Raw genomic sequence first — 21,094 nt, 5'->3', positions numbered from 1 at the left:
ATGTCCCCTCTCTAACTCCTACCCAGAATAATACATGTTGTCTCTATGTCCCCTCTCTAACTCCTACCCAGAATAATACATGTTGTCTCTATGTCCCCTCTCTAACTCCTACCCAGAGTAATACATGTTGTCTCTATGTCCTCTCTAACTCCTACCCAGAATAATACATGTTGTCTCTATGTCCTCTCTAACTCCTACCCAGAATAATACATGTTGTCTCTATGTCCCCTCTCTAACTCCTACCCAGAATAATACATGTTGTCTCTATGTCCCCTCTCTAACTCCTACCCAGAATAATACATGTTGTCTCTATGTCCTCTCTAACTCCTACCCAGAATAATACATGTTGTCTCTATGTCCCCTCTCTAACTCCTACCCAGAATAATACATGTTGTCTCAATGTCCCCTCTCCAACTCCTACCCAGAATAATACATGTTGTCTCTATGTCCTCTCTAACTCCTACCCAGAATAATACATGTTGTCTCTATGTCCCCTCTCTAACTCCTACCCAGAATAATACATGTTGTCTCTATGTCCCCTCTCTAACTCCTACCCATAATAAGGTAATAAGGTATGTTTGAAATGCACGCCTTTCCTACACATTTCTCAGTAGTAGGTATTCAGACTGATCTTATGCAGGTGCATAACGGGCTTTGCAGGTGTGGTTCCCTTGTGCGAACTAAGTACATTTAATTAAACTTCTGAAAAGCCTTTCACTTGTTGGCCAACAGATTTTCTCCTGGATTTTTCATTCAATTTATGTAAAGCCATCACTTTAAATGTAATGTACCTTTTAATTTAAATTATCTTGACAGACTCACTGGAATATATGAAGAGAACAGTTCAGAATATCAGGGATCATAGAAAGAGAATGTAAATACAAGAATATTCATCCCCTTTTTCAGCACCAATTGTTAGATTATAAAAATGCTATGATCTTGTATAATACTAAGGGTAAAGGGTAAAGGGTAAAGGGAAGTGTTTATGAATAATAAAAAAAAAGGTCTGGCCTTTCAGCACAAAATATATCGGTGAATCAAAAATACAGTGGTTTGATTCATTCCTGAAAGTTGCCATTTTGGGTGGTTTATTTGAATATTCTCAAAAAATAAAATATTTTTTATTTAAATTTGTTTAAACACCTTTTTTGTTGGTTACTACATGATTCCATATGTGTCATTTCATAGTTTTGATGTCTTCACTATTATTCTACAATGTAGAAAATAGTAAAAAATAAAGAAAAACCCTTGAATGAGTAGTTGTTCTAAAACGTTTGCCCGGTGGTGTAGGTAGGGGTAAAGTGACTAGGCAACAGGTTAGATAATAAACAGTAACAGCAGCGTTCGTTAGTGAAAAAGGGGTTCAATGCATCTTAAAGTCCACGTAGCTATTTGACTAATGTTGTTTTTGGGAGGTTGATGGCTCAGGGATTGAAGGTGTTCAGGATCCTGTTTGTTCCAGACTTGGTGTATTAGTACCGCTTGTATTCGGTCTGCAGTGCCTTACGGTTGGATGCCAAGCGGCTGCCATACCAAGCGGCGATGCAGATAGTTAAAGATGGTCTCAATGGTGCAGCTGTAGAACTTTTTGAGGATCTGAGGTGCCCCCATGACAAATCTTATCAGCCTCCTGAGGGAGAAGAGGCATTGTTGTGTCCTCTTCACGACTGTGTTGGTGCGTGATATGAACACCAAAGAACTTTCTAGTCTCTTTGAGTCTCTTCTATCATATTATATTCTCTTCTATTCGTTTCACTTATATTATCTTATTTTCTATTCTATTATATTATTTTCTCTTCTATTCTCTTTTATGATACTAATGCATTCTATATTCTATTCTATTCTGTTGTATTAACTTCTCTTCACTTCACTTCTATTCTCTTCTCGTCTCTTTTATTCTATTTACTTCTATTCAATTACATGATATCCTCTCCTCTCCTCTCCTCTCCTCTCCTCTCCTCCCCTCTTTCTCTGTCTATTTCTCCTGCAAAGAGACCCTGTTCAGATTGTGATGAGTGAGTTGATTGAGTTAGAGCTGTGATTAAACCTAGATGGAGGAGGTGGTGTAGGAGGAGGAGGAGGGGGAGGAGGTGGAGGAGGAGGAGGAGGAGGAGGAGGAGGAGGAAGAAGAGATGGAGGAGGAGGTGGTGTAGGAGGAGGAGGAGGACAAGTAGGAGGATGAGGAGGGGGAGAAGGACGAGGACTATGCTACTGTATATGGACTATCATCAAGGACAACAACCACCCAATGTTACAGGAAGGCCATAAAGATCATCAAGGACAACAACCACCCGATGTTACAGGAAGGCCATAAAGATCATCAAGGACAACAACCACCCGATGTTACAGGAAGGCCATAAAGATCATCAAGGACAACAACCACCCGATGTTACAGGAAGGCCATAAAGATCATCAAGGACAACAACCACCCGATGTCACAGGAAGGCCATAAAGATCATCAAGGACAACAACCACCCGATGTCACAGGAAGGCCATAAAGATCATCAAGGACAACAACCACCCGATGTTACAGGAAGGCCATAAAGATCATCAAGGACAACAACCACCCGATGTTACAGGAAGGCCATAAAGATCATCAAGGACAACAACCACCCGATGTTACAGGAAGGCCATAAAGATCATCAAGGACAACAACCACCCGATGTTACAGGAAGGCCATAAAGATCATCAAGGACAACAACCACCCAATGTTACAGGAAGGCCATAAAGATCATCAAGGACAACAACCACCCGATGTTACAGGAAGGCCATAAAGATCATCAAGGACATCAACCACCCGAGCCACTGCCTGTTCACCCCGCTATCATCCAGAAGGCGAGGTCAGTACAGGTGCATCAAAGCTGGGACCGAGAGACTGAAAAACAGCTTCTATCTCAAGACCATCACACTGTTCAACAGCCACCACTAACATTGAGTGGCTGCTGCCAACACACTGACTCAACTCCAGCCACTTTAATAATGGATATTGCTGGAAATGTATGTAAAAAATGTAGCACTAGCCACTTTAAACAATACCACCTAATATAATGTTCACATACCCTACATTACTCATCTCATATGTATATACTGTACTCTATACCATCTACTGCATCCTAACTATGCTGCTCTGTACCATCACTCATTCATATATCTTTATGTACATATTCTTTATCCCTTTACACTTGTGTGTATAAGGTAGTAGTTGTGGAATTGTTAGGTTACATTACTCGCTGGTTATTACTGCATTGTCGGAACTAGAAGGACAAGCATTTCGCTGCCCTCACATTAACATCTGCTAACCCATGTTTATGTGACAAATAACATTTGATTTGATTTGATGGGACTATAGTCCTGACAGACACACTTTTCTTGGTCTTTTTGCTTTTACCAATTTCCTACAAAAAAAGTCAGTTTTATGTCCATAGGGTTTTGACCCATTGGCTTTCTTCAGCCAGCCCATTGTAAAGGGACATTGAGTCTACCTGCCTTCAATAGAAAGCTCTTAGGCAGTGGAGTGTGTAGAAAACGACCACTTTATCAGCCTGCAAAACGTCCAATCACTTCTCCATCAAAACGTAGCTGGGAAAACCGCCTTTAAAAGTAGCCTACTGTATAAATCCCAATGTCAATTTCATGGTGCCTCATGGAAATTGAAAGTAATGGGTAAACCTTAAACAGTTTAATTTATCAGCCTAAAGTTCCCTGTTTCCGCTACTGTACATGACAGTTACTAATTAAAAAGTCCATTTTAAAGAGTGAAGTTACTTATATACCAAATTCCCTCTGTGTGACAGTTAAGAGGAACAATACAGACTGGCCATTTCCCCTAGTGAAGGACAAAGACAGGAGTCCTCAAGGTCCAGTCCAGAATTCTTCTAACTGTCCCCTGGAACCAGATAAAACCAGATAGAACCAGATGAAACCAGATAAAACCAGATAAATCCAGATAGAACCAGATAAAACCAGATAGAACCAGATAAAACCAGATAAAACCAGATAGAACCAGATAGAACCTGACCGACATGTAGAGAATCCAACCACTGATTGAGGGATGATTGAGGGAAGATTGAGGGATGATTGAGGGATGATTGAGGGATGATTGAGGGATGATTGAGGGATGATTGAGGGAAGATTGAGGGAAGATTGAGGGATGATTGAGGGATGATTGAGGGATGAGACACGATGTCTGTGTCCCAAATGAAACCCTATTCCCTACAAAGTGCACGACTATTGACCAGAACTCTATGGACCCTTTTGACCAGAGCCCTATGTAGCCCCGGTCAAAAGTAGTGCGCTATATTTATTTTATTTGATTAAAACTTTATTTATCCAGGTTAAGTGTAATTGAGATAAATAAAAATGTTCAAGAGAGACCTGGTCCAACCAAGACAGAAGCAAGGAAGAACAGGGTTTAGGACATATATCAGACCTACAGCAATAACTAACAGACATACTGTCACAGCTTACAGACACACCATCACAAAATACACACATTTCAAATACAGATGTTCTTTTACCTTTATTTAACCAGGAAAGTTAGTTAAGAAAACATTCTTATTTACAATGACAGCCTACCGGGGAACAGTGGGTTAACTGCCTTGTTCAGAATGACACATTTTTACCTTGTCAGCTCAGGGATTTGATCCAGCAACCTTTCGGTTACTGGCCCAATGATCTAACCACTAGCCTACCTGCCACTCTAAACACTAGGCTACCTGCTGCTCTAAACACTAGCCTACCTGCCTCCTCTAAACACTAGGCTACCTGCTGCTCTAAACACTAGACTACCTGTCTCTCTAACCACTAGGCTACCTGTCTCTAAACACTAGCCTACCTGCCTCCTCCAACCACTAGCCTACCTGCCTCCTCTAACCACTAGCCTACCTGCTGCTCTAAACACTAGGCTACCTGTCTCTCTAACCACTAGGCTACCTGTCTCTAAACACTAGCCTACCTGCCTCCTCTAACCACTAGCCTACCTGCCTCTAACCACTAGCCTACCTGCCTCCTCTAACCACTAGCCTACCTGCTGCTCTAACCACTAGCCTACCTGCCGCTCTAAACACTAGCCTACCTGCCTCTAAACACTAGACTACCTGCCTCTAAACACTAGACTACCTGCCTCTAAACACTAGACTACCTGCCTCTAAACACTAGCCTACCTGCCTCCTCTAACCACTAGCCTACCTGCTGCTCTAAACACTAGACTACCTGCCTCCTCTAACCACTAACATACCTGCTGCTCTAAACACTAGACTACCTGCCTCCTCTAACCACTAGCCTACCTGCCGCTCTAAACACTAGGTTACCTGCCTCTAACCACTAGACTACCTGCCTCTAAACACTAGACTACCTGCCTCTAAACACTAGGTTACCTGCCTCTAAACACTAGACTACCTGCCTCTAAACACTAGACTACCTGCCTCTCTAACCACTAGACTACCTGCCTCCTCTACCTGCCTCTAACCACTAGGCTACCTGCCTCCTCTAACCACTAGCCTACCTGCTCTAAACACTAGGCTACCTGCTACCTGTCTCTCTAAACACTAGGCTACCTGCCTCTAACCACTAGGCCTGCCTCCTCTACCTGCCGCTCTAACCACTAGGCTACCTGCCTCCTCTAACCACTAGGCTACCTGTCTCTCTAAACACTAGGCTACCTGCCTCTAACCACTAGACTACCTGCCTCCTCTAACCACTAGGCTACCTGTCTCTCTAAACACTAGACTACCTGCCTCCTCCAACCACTAGGCTACCTGTCTCTCTAACCACTAGACTACCTGCTCTAACCACTAGGCTACCTGCCTCCTCTAACCACTAGGCTACCTGTCTCTCTAAACACTAGGCTACCTGCCTCTAACCACTAGGCTACCTGCCGCTCTAACCACTAGGCTACCTGCCTCCTCTAACCACTAGGCTACCTGTCTCTCTAAACACTAGGCTACCTGCCTCTAACCACTAGACTACCTGCCTCCTCTAACCACTAGGCTACCTGTCTCTCTAACCACTAGACTACCTGCCTCCTCCAACCACTAGGCTACCTGTCTCTCTAACCACTAGACTACCTGCTCTAACCACTAGGCTACCTGCCTCCTCTAACCACTAGGCTACCTGTCTCTAAACACTAGGCTACCTGCCTCTAACCACTAGCCTACCTGCCGCTCTAAACACTAGGCTACCTGTCTCCTCTAACCACTAGCCTACCTGCCTCTAACCCACTAGGCTACCTGTCTCCTCTAACCACTACCCTACCTGCCTCTAACCCACTAGGATACCTGTCTCCTCTAACCACTAGCCTACCTGCCTCTAACCCACTAGGCTACCTGTCTCCTCTAACCACTAGCCTACCTGCCTCTAACCCACTAGGCTACCTGCCTCCTCTAATCACTAGGATACCTGCCTCCTCTAACCACTAGACTACCTGCCTCCTCTAACCACTAGGCTACCCGCCTCCTCTAACCGCTAGGCTACCCACCTCCTCTAACCACTAGGCTACCTGCCTCCTCTAACCACTAGGCTACCTGCCTCCTCTAACCACCAGGCTACCTGCCTCCTCTAACCACCAGGCTACCCGCCTCCTCTAACCACTAGGCTACCTGCCTCCTCTAACCACTAGGCTACCTGCCTCCTCTAACCACTAGGCTACCCACCTCCTCTAACCACTAGGCTACCTGCCTCCTCTAACCACTAGGCTACCTGCCTCCTCTAACCACCAGGCTACCTGCCTCCTCTAACCACTAGGCTACCTGCCTCCTCTAACCGCTAGGCTACCCGCCTCCTCTAACCACCAGGCTACCTGCCTCCTCTAACCACTAGGCTACCCGCCTCCTCCTCTAACCACCAGGCTACCTGCCTCCTCTAACCACTAGGCTACCTCCTCTAACCACCAGGCTACCCGCCTCCTCTAACCACTAGGCTATCCACCTCCTCTAACCACTAGGCTACCCGCCTCCTCTCTAACCACTAGGCTACCCGCCTCCTCTAACCACTAGGCTACCTGCCTCCTCCCTAGGCTACCCGCCTCCTCTAACCACTCCCACTCTACCTGCCTCTAACCACTAGGCTACCTGCCTCCTCTAACCACTAGGCTACCTGCCTCCTCTAACCACTAGGCTACCTGCCTCCTCTAACCACTAGGCTACCTGCCTCCTCTAACCACTAGGCTACCTCCTCTAACCACCAGGCTACCCGCCTCCTCTAACCACTAGGCTACCTGCCTCCTCTAACCACTAGGCTACCTGCCTCCTCTAACCACTAGGCTACCTGCCTCCTCTAACCACTAGACTACCTGCCTCCTCTAACCACTAGGCTAGGCTACCTGTCTCCTCTAACCACTAGGCTACCTGCCTCCTCTAACCACTAGGCTACCTGCCTCCTCTAACCACTAGGCTACCTGCCTCCTCTAACCACTAGACTACATGCCTCCTCTAACCACTACACTACATGCCTCCTCTAACCACTAGGCTACCTGCCTCCTCTAACCACTAGGCTACCTGCCTCCTCCAACCACTAGACTACCTGCCTCCTCTAACCACTAGGCGACCTGCCTCCTCCAACCACTAGACTACCTGCCTCCTCTAACCACTAGACTACCTGCCTCCTCCAACCACTATGCTACCTGCCTCCTCTAACCACTAGACGACCTGCCTCCTCTAACCACTAGGCTACCTGCCTCCTCTAACCACTAGGCTACCTGCCTCCTCTAACAACAGGCTACCCGCCTCCTCTAACCACTAGGCTACCTGCCTCCTCTAACAACAGGCTACCTGCCTCCACTAACCACTAGGCTACCTGCCTCCTCTAACCACTAGGATACCTGCCGCTCTAACCACTAGGCTACCTGTCTCTCTAACCACTAGGCTACCTGCCTCCTCTAACCACTAGGATACCTGCCTCCTCTAACCACTAGGCTACCTGCCTCCTCTAACCACTAGGATACCTGCCTCCTTTAACCACTAGGCTACCTGCCTCCTCTAACCACTAGGCTACCTGCCTCCTCTAACCACTAGGCTACCTGTCTCTCTAACCACTAGACTACCTGCTCTAACCACTAGGCTACCTGCCGCTCTAACCACTAGGCTACCTGCCTCCTCTAACCACTAGGCTACCTGCCTCTAACCACTAGGCTACCTGCCTCCTCTAACCACTAGACTACCTGCCTCTAACCACTAGACTACCTGCCTCTAACCACTAGACTACCTGCCTCCTCTAACCACTAGACTACCTGCCTCCTCTAACCACTAGGCTACCTGCCTCCTCTAACCACTAGGCTACCTGCCTCCTCTAACCACTAGACTACCTGCCTCCTCTAACCACTAGGCTACCTGCCTCCTCTAACCACTAGGCTACCTGCCGCCCCGAAGTGTCATAGATATAAACAATCTATCACATGTACCACAGCATCAAGTCCTAATGACGATAACATTCCTCATGTGAATCAACCAAACTTTGAAAACGTATCAAAGAAGAACATAGATAGTGGCAGTTTTCCCAAAAAATGGCCTTATAGATCACAGTATAGCAATGTTCAAGCCTTCGTAGATTCAACGAAGACCAGCCCTCACCACTATAGAGATCACAGTGGTGGGAGACAGGCCAACACCACTATAGAGATCACAGTGGTGGGAGACAGGCCAACACCACTATAGAGATCACAGTGGTGGGAGACAGGCCAACACCACTATAGAGATCACAGAGGTGTGAGATCAGTCACCTGACCAGAGAACAGAGTTAAACTGCTATCACTTGACTACAGAACAGTGTTAAACTGCTGTCACCTGACCAGAGAACAGTGTTAAACTGCTATCACTTGACTACAGAACAGTGTTAAACTGCTGTCACCTGACCAGAGAACAGAGTTAAACTGCTGTCACCTGACCAGAGAACAGTGTTAAACTGCTATCACTTGACTACAGAACAGTGTTAAACTGCTGTCACCTGACCAGAGAACAGTGTTAAACTGCTGTCACCTGACCAGAGAACAGTGTTAAACTGCTGTCACCTGACCAGAGAACAGTGTTAAACCGCTGTCACCTGACCAGAGAACAGTCTCATCTGCATAAAAATGAACATCAGCTGTCTCAACATGTCTCCCAATGTCATTGCCATAAATAATTAAAAACAGGGGACGTAACACGGATCCTTGAGGAACGCCTGACCGTAGCTTTATGATGTCAGACAACCATCTGCCTGAACACACTAGGTCCTATTTGAGAGATGTTGCTGTAACAATGCTGTGAGTTGACCTGAAACCTGATTGCATACCACTCCAAATATTGTTTTCCTGGAGGTAGGCCTTATTGCTGTTTATTAACTAGGGATTCCCAAAACATTGTATCAAAACATACTATTTAGATATGGGTTGCTAGTTGTTGAGTAGAATGGGATCACTTGCTTTCAAAAGAGGTAGGAAAAATGCTAATTTCCACAATCATTACATTCTAGGGTGAGGTTAAATTTGCATGTTAAGGGTGCGCAGTGATGACTGCAGCTAATTGTAGTAGGCGCCGGTCAATATCATCAGGGTCAGAGATTTTTTTTTTTACATCAATTGTTTTCAGGGCTCTACACACCTCTGAGACATAGAAGGGCGAGAAGGAGAACCCGGAGAAGCGAAACTCTGTACTCAGTATTACACATGGGAGATGAGTTTCCTCTCTGTCTCCTCTCCTCTCCTCTCCTCTCCTCTCCTCTCCTCTCCTCTTCTCCTCTTCTATTTCTCCAGCAAAGAGACCATGTTCAGATTGTGATGAGTGAGTTGATTGAGTTAGAGCTGTGATTAAACCTCTCTTTAAGATTACAGGACGTTTAACGACCCAAGGCTCTCTATTGAACAGGGCGTTCCTCTACAAATGGCTCCCTATTCCCATATATAGTACACTGCTTTTGACCAGGGGCCAATAGGGATCTGGTCAAAAATAGGGCACCAAATAGGAAATAGGGCACCAAATAGGAAATAGGGCACCATTTGCGACAGTGCCAGGGTACTAATAGCTACCGGTGATCGTGCGGTAGTTGTTTAAACAAAACTCGCATCAGAGAGACAGAGGTTCATCATGTTCAGAATGAAAAAATGCAATCAGGAACTAGCTGAGATGAATCTATTTTATGAGTGCTTTCAGATTAATATTTTAAATGTAGAAGCAACACCACTTTGTTCCCATTTAGCCAATCACAACTACTCTGTTTAGCAATGACACAGAGAGCAAGAAGTGGAATGTTAGCTAAAACAAACTGGTGTAAGTGTAAGCTAGTAATACCGTATGGTACATTGTAGTATACAGTTACAGAATAAAGACCAGAATGGAGGAATGTTCCCTAGGAGGTAGAGCTAACAGGCAAGAACAACAAATACCAGAATGTTATGTATCTGAGGAGGAATGTTCCCCAGGAAGTAGAGCTAACAGGCAAGAACAACAAATACCAGAATGTTATGTATCTGAGGAGGAATGTTCCCCAGGAAGTAGAGCTTACAGGCAAGAACAACAAATACCAGAATGTTATGTATCTGAGGAGGAATGTTCCCCAGGAAGTAGAGTTTACAGGCAAGAACTACAAATACCAGAATGTCATGTGTCTGAGGAGGAATGTTCCCTAGGAGGTAGAGTTAACAGGCAAGAACTACAAATACCAGAATGTTATGTATCTGAGGAGGAATGTTCCCCAGGAAGTAGAGTTAACAGGCAAGAACTACAAATACCAGAATGTTATGTATCTGAGGAGGAATGTTCCCTAGGAGGTAGAGTTAACAGGCAAGAACTACAAATACCAGAATGTTATGTATCTGAGGAGGAATGTTCCCTAGGAGGTAGAGCAAACAGGCAAGAACTACAAATACCAGAATGTTATGTATCTGAGGAGGAATGTTCCCTAGGAGGTAGAGCAAACAGGCAAGAACTACAAATACCAGAATGTTATGTATCTGAGGAGGAATGTTCCCTAGGAGGTAGAGTTAACAGGCAAGAACTACAAATACCAGAATGTTATGTATCTGAGGAGGAATGTTCCCTAGGAGGTAGAGTTAACAGGCAAGAACTACAAATACCAGAATGTTATGTATCTGAGGAGGAATGTTCCTAGGACGTAGAGTTAACAGGCAAGAACTACAAATACCAGAATGTTATGTATCTGAGGAGGAAGGTTCCCTTGGAAGTAGAGCAAACAGGCAAGAACTACAAATACCAGAATGTTATGTATCTGAGGAGGAATGTTCCCTAGGAAGTAGAGTTAACAGGCAAGAACTACAAATACCAGAATGTTATGTATCTGAGGAGGAATGTTCCCTAGGAGGTAGAGTTAACAGGCAAGAACTACAAATACCAGAATGTTATGTATCTGAGAAGGAATGTTCCCTAGGAGGTAGAGTTAACAGGCAAGAACTACAAATACCAGAATGTTATGTATCTGAGGAGGAATGTTCCCTAGGAGGTAGAGTTAACAGGCAAGAACTACAAATACCAGAATGTTATGTATCTGAGGAGGAATGTTCCCTAGGAGGTAGAGTTTACAGGCAAGAACTACAAATACCAGAATGTTATGTATCTGAGGAGGAATGTTCCCAGGAAGTAGAGTTTACAGGCAAGAACTACAAATACCAGAATGTTATGTATCTGAGGAGGAATGTTCCTAGAGGTAGAGTTAACAGGCAAGAACTACAAATACCAGAATGTCATGTGTCTGAGGAGGAATGTTCCCTAGGAGGTAGAGTTAACAGGCAAGAACAAAAAATACCAGAATGTTATGTATCTGAGGAGGAATGTTCCCAGGAAGTAGAGTTTACAGGCAAGAACTACAAATACCAGAATGTTATGTATCTGAGGAGGAATGTTCCCTAGGAGGTAGAGTTAACAGGCAAGAACTACAAATACCAGAATGTCATGTGTCTGAGGAGGAATGTTCCCTAGGAAGTAGAGCAAACAGGCAAGAACTACAAATACCAGAATGTTATGTATCTGAGGAGGAATGTTCCCTAGGAAGTAGAGCAAACAGGCAAGAACTACAAATACCAGAATGTTATGTATCTGAGGAGGAATGTTCCCTAGGAGGTAGAGTTAACAGGCAAGAACTACAAATACCAGAATGTTATGTATCTGAGGAGGAATGTTCCCCAGGAGGTAGAGTTAACAGGCAAGAACTACAAATACCAGAATGTTATGTATCTGAGGAGGAATGTTCCCTAGGAGGTAGAGTTAACCGGCCAAGAACTACAAATACCAGAATGTTATGTATCTGAGGAGGAATGTTCCCTAGGAGGTAGAGCAAACAGGCAAGAACTACAAATACCAGAATGTTATGTATCTGAGGAGGAATGTTCCCTAGGAGGTAGAGCAAACAGGCAAGAACTACAAATACCAGAATGTTATGTATCTGAGGAGGAATGTTCCCTAGAGGTAGAGTTAACAGGCAAGAACTACAAATACCAGAATGTTATGTATCTGAGAAGGAATGTTCCCTAGGAAGTAGAGTTAACAGGCAAGAACTACAAATACCAGAATGTTATGTATCTGAGGAGGAATGTTCCTAGGAGGTAGAGTTAACAGGCAAGAACTACAAATACCAGAATGTTATGTATCTGAGAAGGAATGTTCCCTAGGAGGTAGAGTTAACAGGCAAGAACTACAAATACCAGAATGTTATGTATCTGAGGAGGAATGTTCCCTAGACGTAGAGTTAACAGGCAAGAACTACAAATACCAGAATGTTATGTATCTGAGGAGGAATGTTCCCTAGGAAGTAGAGCAAACAGGCAAGAACTACAAATACCAGAATGTTATGTATCTGAGGAGGAATGTTCTCTAGGAAGTAGAGCAAACAGGCAAGAACTACAAATACCAGAATGTTATGTATCTGAGGAGGAATGTTCCCTAGGAAGTAGAGCAAACAGGCAAGAACTACAAATACCAGAATGGTAGGTATCTGAGGAGGAATGTTCCCTAGGAGGTAGAGTTAACAGGCAAGAACTACAAATACCAGAATGTTATGTATCTGAGGAGGAATGTTCCTAGAAGTAGAGCAAACAGGCAAGAACTACAAATACCAGAATGTTATGTATCTGAGGAGGAATGTTCCCTAGGAGGTAGAGTTAACAGGCAAGAACTACAAATACCAGAATGTTATGTATCTGAGGAGGAATGTTCCCTAGGAAGTAGAGCAAACAGGCAAGAACTACAAATACCAGAATGTTATGTATCTGAGGAGGAATGTTCCCTAGGAAGTAGAGCAAACAGGCAAGAACTACAAATACCAGAATGTTATGTATCTGAGGAGGAATGTTCCCTAGGAGGTAGAGTTAACAGGCAAGAACTACAAATACCAGAATGTTATGTATCTGAGGAGGAATGTTCCCTAGGAAGTAGAGCAAACAGGCAAGAACTACAAATACCAGAATGTTATGTATCTGAGGAGGAATGTTCCCTAGGAAGTAGAGCAAACAGGCAAGAACTACAAATACCAGAATGTTATGTATCTGAGGAGGAATGTTCCCTAGGAAGTAGAGCAAACAGGCAAGAACTACAAATACCAGAATGTTATGTATCTGAGGAGGAATGTTCCCTAGGAAGTAGAGCAAACAGGCAAGAACTACAAATACCAGAATGTTATGTATCTGAGGAGGAATGTTCCCTAGGAAGTAGAGCAAACAGGCAAGAACTACAAATACCAGAATGTTATGTATCTGAGGAGGAATGTTCCCTAGGAGGTAGAGTTAACAGGCAAGAACTACAAATACCAGAATGTTATGTATCTGAGGAGGAATGTTCCCTAGGAAGTAGAGCAAACAGGCAAGAACTACAAATACCAGAATGTTATGTATCTGAGGAGGAATGTTCCCTAGGAGGTAGAGTTAACAGGCAAGAACTACAAATACCAGAATGTTATGTATCTGAGGAGGAATGTTCCCTAGGAAGTAGAGCAAACAGGCAAGAACTACAAATACCAGAATGTTATGTATCTGAGGAGGAATGTTCCCTAGGAAGTAGAGCAAACAGGCAAGAACTACAAATACCAGAATGTTATGTATCTGAGGAGGAATGTTCCCTAGGAGGTAGAGTTAACAGGCAAGAACTACAAATACCAGAATGTTATGTATCTGAGGAGGAATGTTCCCTAGGAAGTAGAGCAAACAGGCAAGAACTACAAATACCAGAATGTTATGTATCTGAGGAGGAATGTTCCCTAGGAAGTAGAGCAAACAGGCAAGAACTACAAATACCAGAATGTTATGTATCTGAGGAGGAATGTTCCCTAGGAAGTAGAGCAAACAGGCAAGAACTACAAATACCAGAATGTTATGTATCTGAGGAGGAATGTTCCCTAGGAAGTAGAGCAAACAGGCAAGAACTACAAATACCAGAATGTTATGTATCTGAGGAGGAATGTTCCCTAGGAGGTAGAGTTGACAGGCAAGAACTACAAATACCAGAATGTCATGTGTCTGAGGAGGAATGTTCCCTAGGAGGTAGAGTTAACAGGCAAGAACTACAAATACCAGAATGTTATGTATCTGAGGAGGAATGTTCCCTAGGAAGTAGAGCAAACAGGCAAGAACTACAAATACCAGAATGTTATGTATCTGAGGAGGAATGTTCCCTAGGAAGTAGAGCAAACAGGCAAGAACTACAAATACCAGAATGTTATGTATCTGAGGAGGAATGTTCCCTAGGAAGTAGAGCAAACAGGCAAGAACTACAAATACCAGAATGTTATGTATCTGAGGAGGAATGTTCCCTAGGAAGTAGAGCAAACAGGCAAGAACTACAAATACCAGAATGTTATGTATCTGAGGAGGAAGGTTCCCTTGGAAGTAGAGCAAACAGGCAAGAACTACAAATACCAGAATGTTATGTATCTGAGGAGGAATGTTCCCTAGGAAGTAGAGCAAACAGGCAAGAACTACAAATACCAGAATGTTATGTATCTGAGGAGGAATGTTCCCTAGGAAGTAGAGCAAACAGGCAAGAACTACAAATACCAGAATGTTATGTATCTGAGGAGGAATGTTCCCTAGGAAGTAGAGCAAACAGGCAAGAACTACAAATACCAGAATGTTATGTATCTGAGGAGGAATGTTCCCTAGGAAGTAGAGTTAACAGGCAAGAACTACAAATACCAGAATGTTATGTATCTGAGGAGGAATGTTCCCTAGGAGGTAGAGTTAACAGGCAAGAACTACAAATACCAGAATGTTATGTATCTGAGGAGGAATGTTCCCTAGGAAGTAGAGCAAACAGGCAAGAACTACAAATACCAGAATGTCATGTATCTGAGGAGGAATGTTCCCTAGGAGGTAGAGTTAACAGGCAAGAACTACAAATACCAGAATGTTATGTATCTGAGGAGGAATGTTCCCTAGGAAGTAGAGTAAACAGGCAAGAACTACAAATACCAGAATGTTATGTATCTGAGGAGGAATGTTCCCTAGGAAGTAGAGTTAACAGGCAAGAACTACAAATACCAGAATGTTATGTATCTGAGGAGGAATGTTCCCTAGGAAGTAGAGCAAACAGGCAAGAACTACAAATACCAGAATGTTATGTATCTGAGGAGGAATGTTCCCTAGGAAGTAGAGCAAACAGGCAAGAACTACACACAGCGAGTCATTATCACTACATTATGACTTATTTGAAAGGTAATTACAACATAATTAAAAGGTAAATAATTGACAGTGATCCCCCAAAACATGGGATCCTGTCATGTTTGGCTACACAGAAAACTTGACAAGAGCTAGACCCTGATGCTGACCATCACCTGAAGGCCATGAAGAGAGGGAAGGAGACATATATATATATATATATATATATTATACACACACACTCGGTGGCCAGTTTTTTAGGTACACAACCCCGTTCATGAAAATGGATCACTCCAACAGTGAGTCACGTGGCCGTGGCTTGCTATATAAAGCAGGCAGACAGGCATCGAGGCATTCAGTTACTGTCCGACCGAACCGTAACTGAATGCCAAAACGAGTGACCGAAGCGACTTTGAGCGCGGTATGATCGTCGGTACCAGGTGCGCCGGATCCAGTATCTCAGAAACGGCCTACTGGGATTTTCACCCACGACGGTGTCTAGGGTTTACTGAGAATGGTTTGACAAACAAAACACATCCAGTGAGCTTCAGTCCTGAGGACTAAAAACACCTAAAAAACAGAGGTTGAAGGAGAATGGTAAGAATCGTGCAAGCTAACAGGCGGGCCACAAACAGACAAATAATGTGACAAGGACCGACAACTCGGCCACAAACAGACAAATAATGGCGCAGAAAAAGGCATCTCGGAACCGACAACTCGGAGGTCCTTGTCACGGATGGGCAACAGAACAACCGGGTTCCACATCTATCAGAACGAAGAGGAAGTGGCTCCAGGAAGAGGAAGTGGCTCTAGTGGGAAGGCTATCACCAACACTGGATAATTGAGGAGTGGAAAAACATTGCCTGGTCCAACGAATCCCGGTACCTGTAGTGTCGAGCTGATGGCAGTCGGGATTTGGTGTAAGCAGCGTGAGTCTGTGGTCCCATCCAGCCTGGTGTCAACGGTACAGGTGGCAGTGGTGTAATGGTGTGGGGGAAGTTTTTCTGGCACACGTTAGGTGACTTGATACTGATTGAACAGCGTTTCCACGCCCCAAAGAATTCTGGTTCTTATGGAGGCAAAGAGTGGGTCCGGCCCGATGGGTGTACCTAATAAACTGGCCAATGAGTGGATATATATATATATCTCAGACAGACAGAGAGAGAGAGGGATGGTTACAGAGAGAGAGAGAGAGAGATGTATGAGATGTATGGGTAAACCACTTCTCCAATCTTTTTGGTTCTATAACAAAGAACAAAGAGCAAAAACATATACATGATCAAATACAGATCTTAGAATCAACTATTAAAGACTACCAGAACCCACTGGATTCTCCAATGACATTGAATGAGCTACAGGACAAAATAAAAACCCTCCAACCCAAAAAGGCCTGTGGTGTCGATGGTATCCTCAATGAAATGATCAAATATACAGACAACAAATTCCAATTGGCTATACTAAAACTCTTTAACATCATACTTAGCTCTGGCATCTTCCCCAATATTTGGAACCAAGGACTGATCACCCCAATCCACAAAAGTGGAGACAAATTTGACCCCAATAACTACCGTGGAATATGTGTCAACAGTAACCTTGGGAAAATCCTCTGCATTATTATTAACAGCAGACTCGTACATTTCCTCAATGAAAACAATGTACTGAGCAAATGTCAAATTGGCTTTTTACCAAATTACCGTACAACAGACCATGTATTCACCCTGCACACCTTAATTGACAACCAAACAAACCAAAATAAAGGCAAAGTCTTCTCATGCTTTGTTGATTTCAAAAAGCCTTCGACTCAATTTGGCATGAGGGTCTGCTATACAAACTGATGGAAAGTGGTGTTGGGGGTAAAACATATGACATTATAAAATCCATGTACACAAACAACAAGTGTGCGGTTAAAATTGGCAAAAACACACACAATTCTTCACACAGGGTCGTGGGGTTAGACAGGGATGCAGCTTAAGCCCCACCCTCTTCAACATATATATCAACGAACTGGCGCGGGCACTAGAAAAGTCTGCAGCACCCGGCCTCCCCTGCTAGAATCCGAAGTCAAATGTCTGCTGTTTGCTGATGATCTGGTGCTTCTGTCACCAACCAAGGAGGGCCTACAGCAGCACCTAGATCTTATGCACAGATTCTGTCAGACCTGGGCCCTGACAGTAAATCTCAGTAAGACCAAAATAATGGTGTTCCAAAAAGGTCCAGTCACCAGGACCACAAATACAAATTCCATCTAGACACTGTTGCCCTAGAGCACACAAAAACTATACATACCTTGGCCTAAACATCAGCGCCACAGGTAACTTCCACAAAGGTGTGAACGATCTGAGAGACAAGGCAAGAAGGGCATTCTATGCCATCAAAAGAAACATAAATTTCAACATACCAATTAGGATTTGGCTAAAAATACTTGAATCAGTCATAGAGCCCATTGCCCTTTATGGTTGTAAGGTCTGGGGTCCGCTCACCAACCAAGACTTCACAAAATGGGACAAACACCAAATTGAGACTCTGCATGCAGAATTCTGCAAAAATATCCCCCATGTACAACGTAAAACACCAAATAATGCAGAGCAGAATTAGGCCGATACCCACTAATTATCAAAATCCAGAAAAGAGACGTTAAATTCTACAACCACCTAAAAGGAAGCGATTCCCAAACCTTCCATAACAAAGCCATCACCTACAGAGAGATGAACCTGGAGAAGAGTCCCCTAAGCAAGCTGGTCCTGGGGCTCTGTTCACAAACACAAACACACCCTACAGAGCCCCAGGACAGCAGCACAATTAGACCAAAACAAATCATGAGAAAACAAAAAGATAATTAATTGACATTGGAAAGTAATTAACAAAAAAACAGAGCAAACTAGAATGCTATTTGGCCCTACACAGAGAGTACACAGCGGCAGAATACCTGACCACTGTGACTGACCCAAAATTAAGGAAAGCTTTGACTATGTACAGACTCAGTGAGCATAGCCTTGCTATTGAGAAAGGCCGCCGTAGGCAGACATGGCTCTCAAGAGAAGACAGGCTATGTGCTCACTGCCCACAAAATGAGGTGGAAACTGAGCTGCACTTCCTAACCTCCTGCCCAATGTATGACCATATTAGAGAGACATATTTCCCCCAGATCACACAGATCCACAAAGAATTCGAAAACATATCCAATTTTGAAAAACTCCCATATCTACTGGGTGAAATTCCACAGTGTGCCATCATAGCAGCAAGATTTGTGACATGTTGCCACGAGAAAAGGGCAACCAGTGAAGAACAAACACCATTGTAAATACAACCCATATTTATGCTTATTTATTTTATCTTGTGTCCTTTAATTATTTGTACATTGTGTGTATATATATATATATATATATATATATATATAATATGACATTTGTAATGTCTTTACTGTTTTGAAACTGTTGTATGTGTAATGTTTACTGTTAATTTTTGTTGTTTTTCACTTTATATATTCACTTTGTATGTTGTCTACCTCACTTGCTTTGGCAATGTTAACACATGTTTCACATGCCAATAAAGCCCTTGAATTGAATTGAATTGAATTGAATTGAGAGAGAGAGACAGAGACAGAGAGAGAGAGAGAGAGAGAGAGAGAGAGAGAGAGAGAGAGAGAGAGAGAGAGAGAGAGAGAGAGAGAGAGAGAGAGACAGAGAGAGAGAGAGAGAGAGAGAGAGAGAGAGAGAGAGAGAGAGAGAGAGAGAGAGAGAGAGAGAGAGAGAGAGAGAGAGACAGAGACAGAGAGAGACAGAGAGAGAGAGAGAGAGACAGAGAGAGAGAGAGACAGAGACAGAGAGAGACAGAGAGAGAGAGAGAGAGAGAGAGAGAGAGAGAGAGAGAGAGAGACAGAGAGAGACAGAGAGAGAGAGAGAGAGAGAGCCATGTGTTCTGTCAATAATCAAGTAGCAGGTCATTTTCTGCCTGTGATCATCTACTGTACGTGGGCAGTACAGTGAATCAGGCTGCCTGTGTAGACTGAGAGCTCTATACAATCCGTAATGCTGAAGAACCGATTTATACTGTAGCACGATTGACAATTAACGGCAATGTTTCTCCGCTGTCGGTGAGACTTCATTCGTGGTAAACGTTGCACACGTCGACTCAATCCGGAAAAATACCCTTACATTTTTTACGAGTAGTTTCCTCAACGCTTCGGTCGATACGCCTTTATAACCCTCTGTAGACGAAGGTGATTGATTCCTGCTTGTTGCAGCAGGACAATGGCATTAACAGAACAACATATTATAGGCAAAGCTTTTGCTACTGCCATTGTGGGTGCATTCATATTTCTGCCTGAGTGTGTAGGTTGTTAAAAGATAAAAATGTAGAAGACAAAATGTACTACTGGAGTTGTGTCCTTCGCAAGTCCAATCCAGTCCAGTCCTGTCCAGTGAGAACGATGACTGAGAAATGCAATTCATCTCAACACCTAATAGCGTTGCAGAGAGTAATGTGATTGTCAAGGTGAGCATCTGATAAATGATGTACTGGTCTGTCCATTTCAACAGTCCCCAGGATCAATGAAATCAATAGCCAGATACCAGAGCCAAACATCAGATCAGCCACAGACATACATACCACCAGGGGCGGACCGGGATCAGAAATCGGCCCTGGCATTTCTAACACACTCGCATATTTTTTTTCTTTGAGGCTCCCATTATTACCCAGATATTTATAATTTTGCACAAAAAGTCATACTGGCCCACTGGCCCGAAATTCCGTCATTGTAAATAAGAATGTGTTCTTAACTGACTTGCCTAGTTAAATAAAGGTAAAAAAAATAAAATAAAAAATAAAATAAAAGACCAGTCCGCCCCTGCAGACCACTGTCTTCTGAATACAATTCCTGGAATATTCTAGCTCATAGCAGTGACATCCCTACTTGGGCATATAGAGATAAGGACTCCTTTAAAGGCCTATCCATGTCTAAACTAACTAGGTAAACTAGCTGGTGATGCTAATCCCTCCCTCATCTATTCTAATTCATGTCTCGCCATGTCCTCTCCACTCACACACACACACACACACACACACACACACACACACACACACACACACACACACACACACACACACACACACACACACACACACACACACACACACACACACACACACACACACACACACACACAGAGAGAAATCCGTACAATGGACTGCCACATCATATTTAGCTTACGTTGATTGGACTAAATTGTTTTTGGTATCTTTTAGTTGTCATTGTATAAGACGAAGTAAAACTGAAAAGATGATGTTGAAATGTTGCTGGAATAGTGGAGGCAGAGCCTGTTTTCATTGCGACTTGCAGTAACTCTCCTGTGTTCTAAATCAATAGTTGTTTAGTCGTCTGAAAATGTAGGAAACATTAACCTTGTTTGACCATGCCACTATTTGTTACATGCAATATGCTTTGTGGATATGCTTCACCAGACAGATGTTGCTCTCCGGTTTTGTGATGAAACAAAGGTGTGGTTGAATTTATAAGAAGTTATTGCC

At 43.6% G+C, this 21,094-nt stretch overlaps 1 long non-coding RNA gene across 2 annotated transcripts in view; it reads right to left on the bottom strand.

Annotated features, from left to right (window-relative positions):
- Positions 1–6,435: 6,435 nt before the first annotated feature.
- The window catches only part of LOC127931506 (uncharacterized), a 62,868-nt gene continuing 48,209 nt past the window's right edge, over positions 6,436–21,094 (bottom strand). For both annotated transcript variants that reach the window (XR_008141510.1, XR_008141511.1), the window contains 2 exons: positions 7,068–7,167; positions 6,436–6,621 (listed from right to left, as the gene is read on the bottom strand). This is a non-coding gene — a long non-coding RNA (uncharacterized LOC127931506). The remainder of the gene's footprint in view (positions 6,622–7,067; positions 7,168–21,094) is intronic.

This window comes from Oncorhynchus keta, chromosome 8 (assembly GCF_023373465.1).
Source record: "Oncorhynchus keta strain PuntledgeMale-10-30-2019 chromosome 8, Oket_V2, whole genome shotgun sequence".
NCBI classification, from domain to species: Eukaryota; Metazoa; Chordata; class Actinopteri; order Salmoniformes; family Salmonidae; genus Oncorhynchus; species Oncorhynchus keta.
This window is presented reverse-complemented; position numbering and strand designations above follow the sequence as displayed.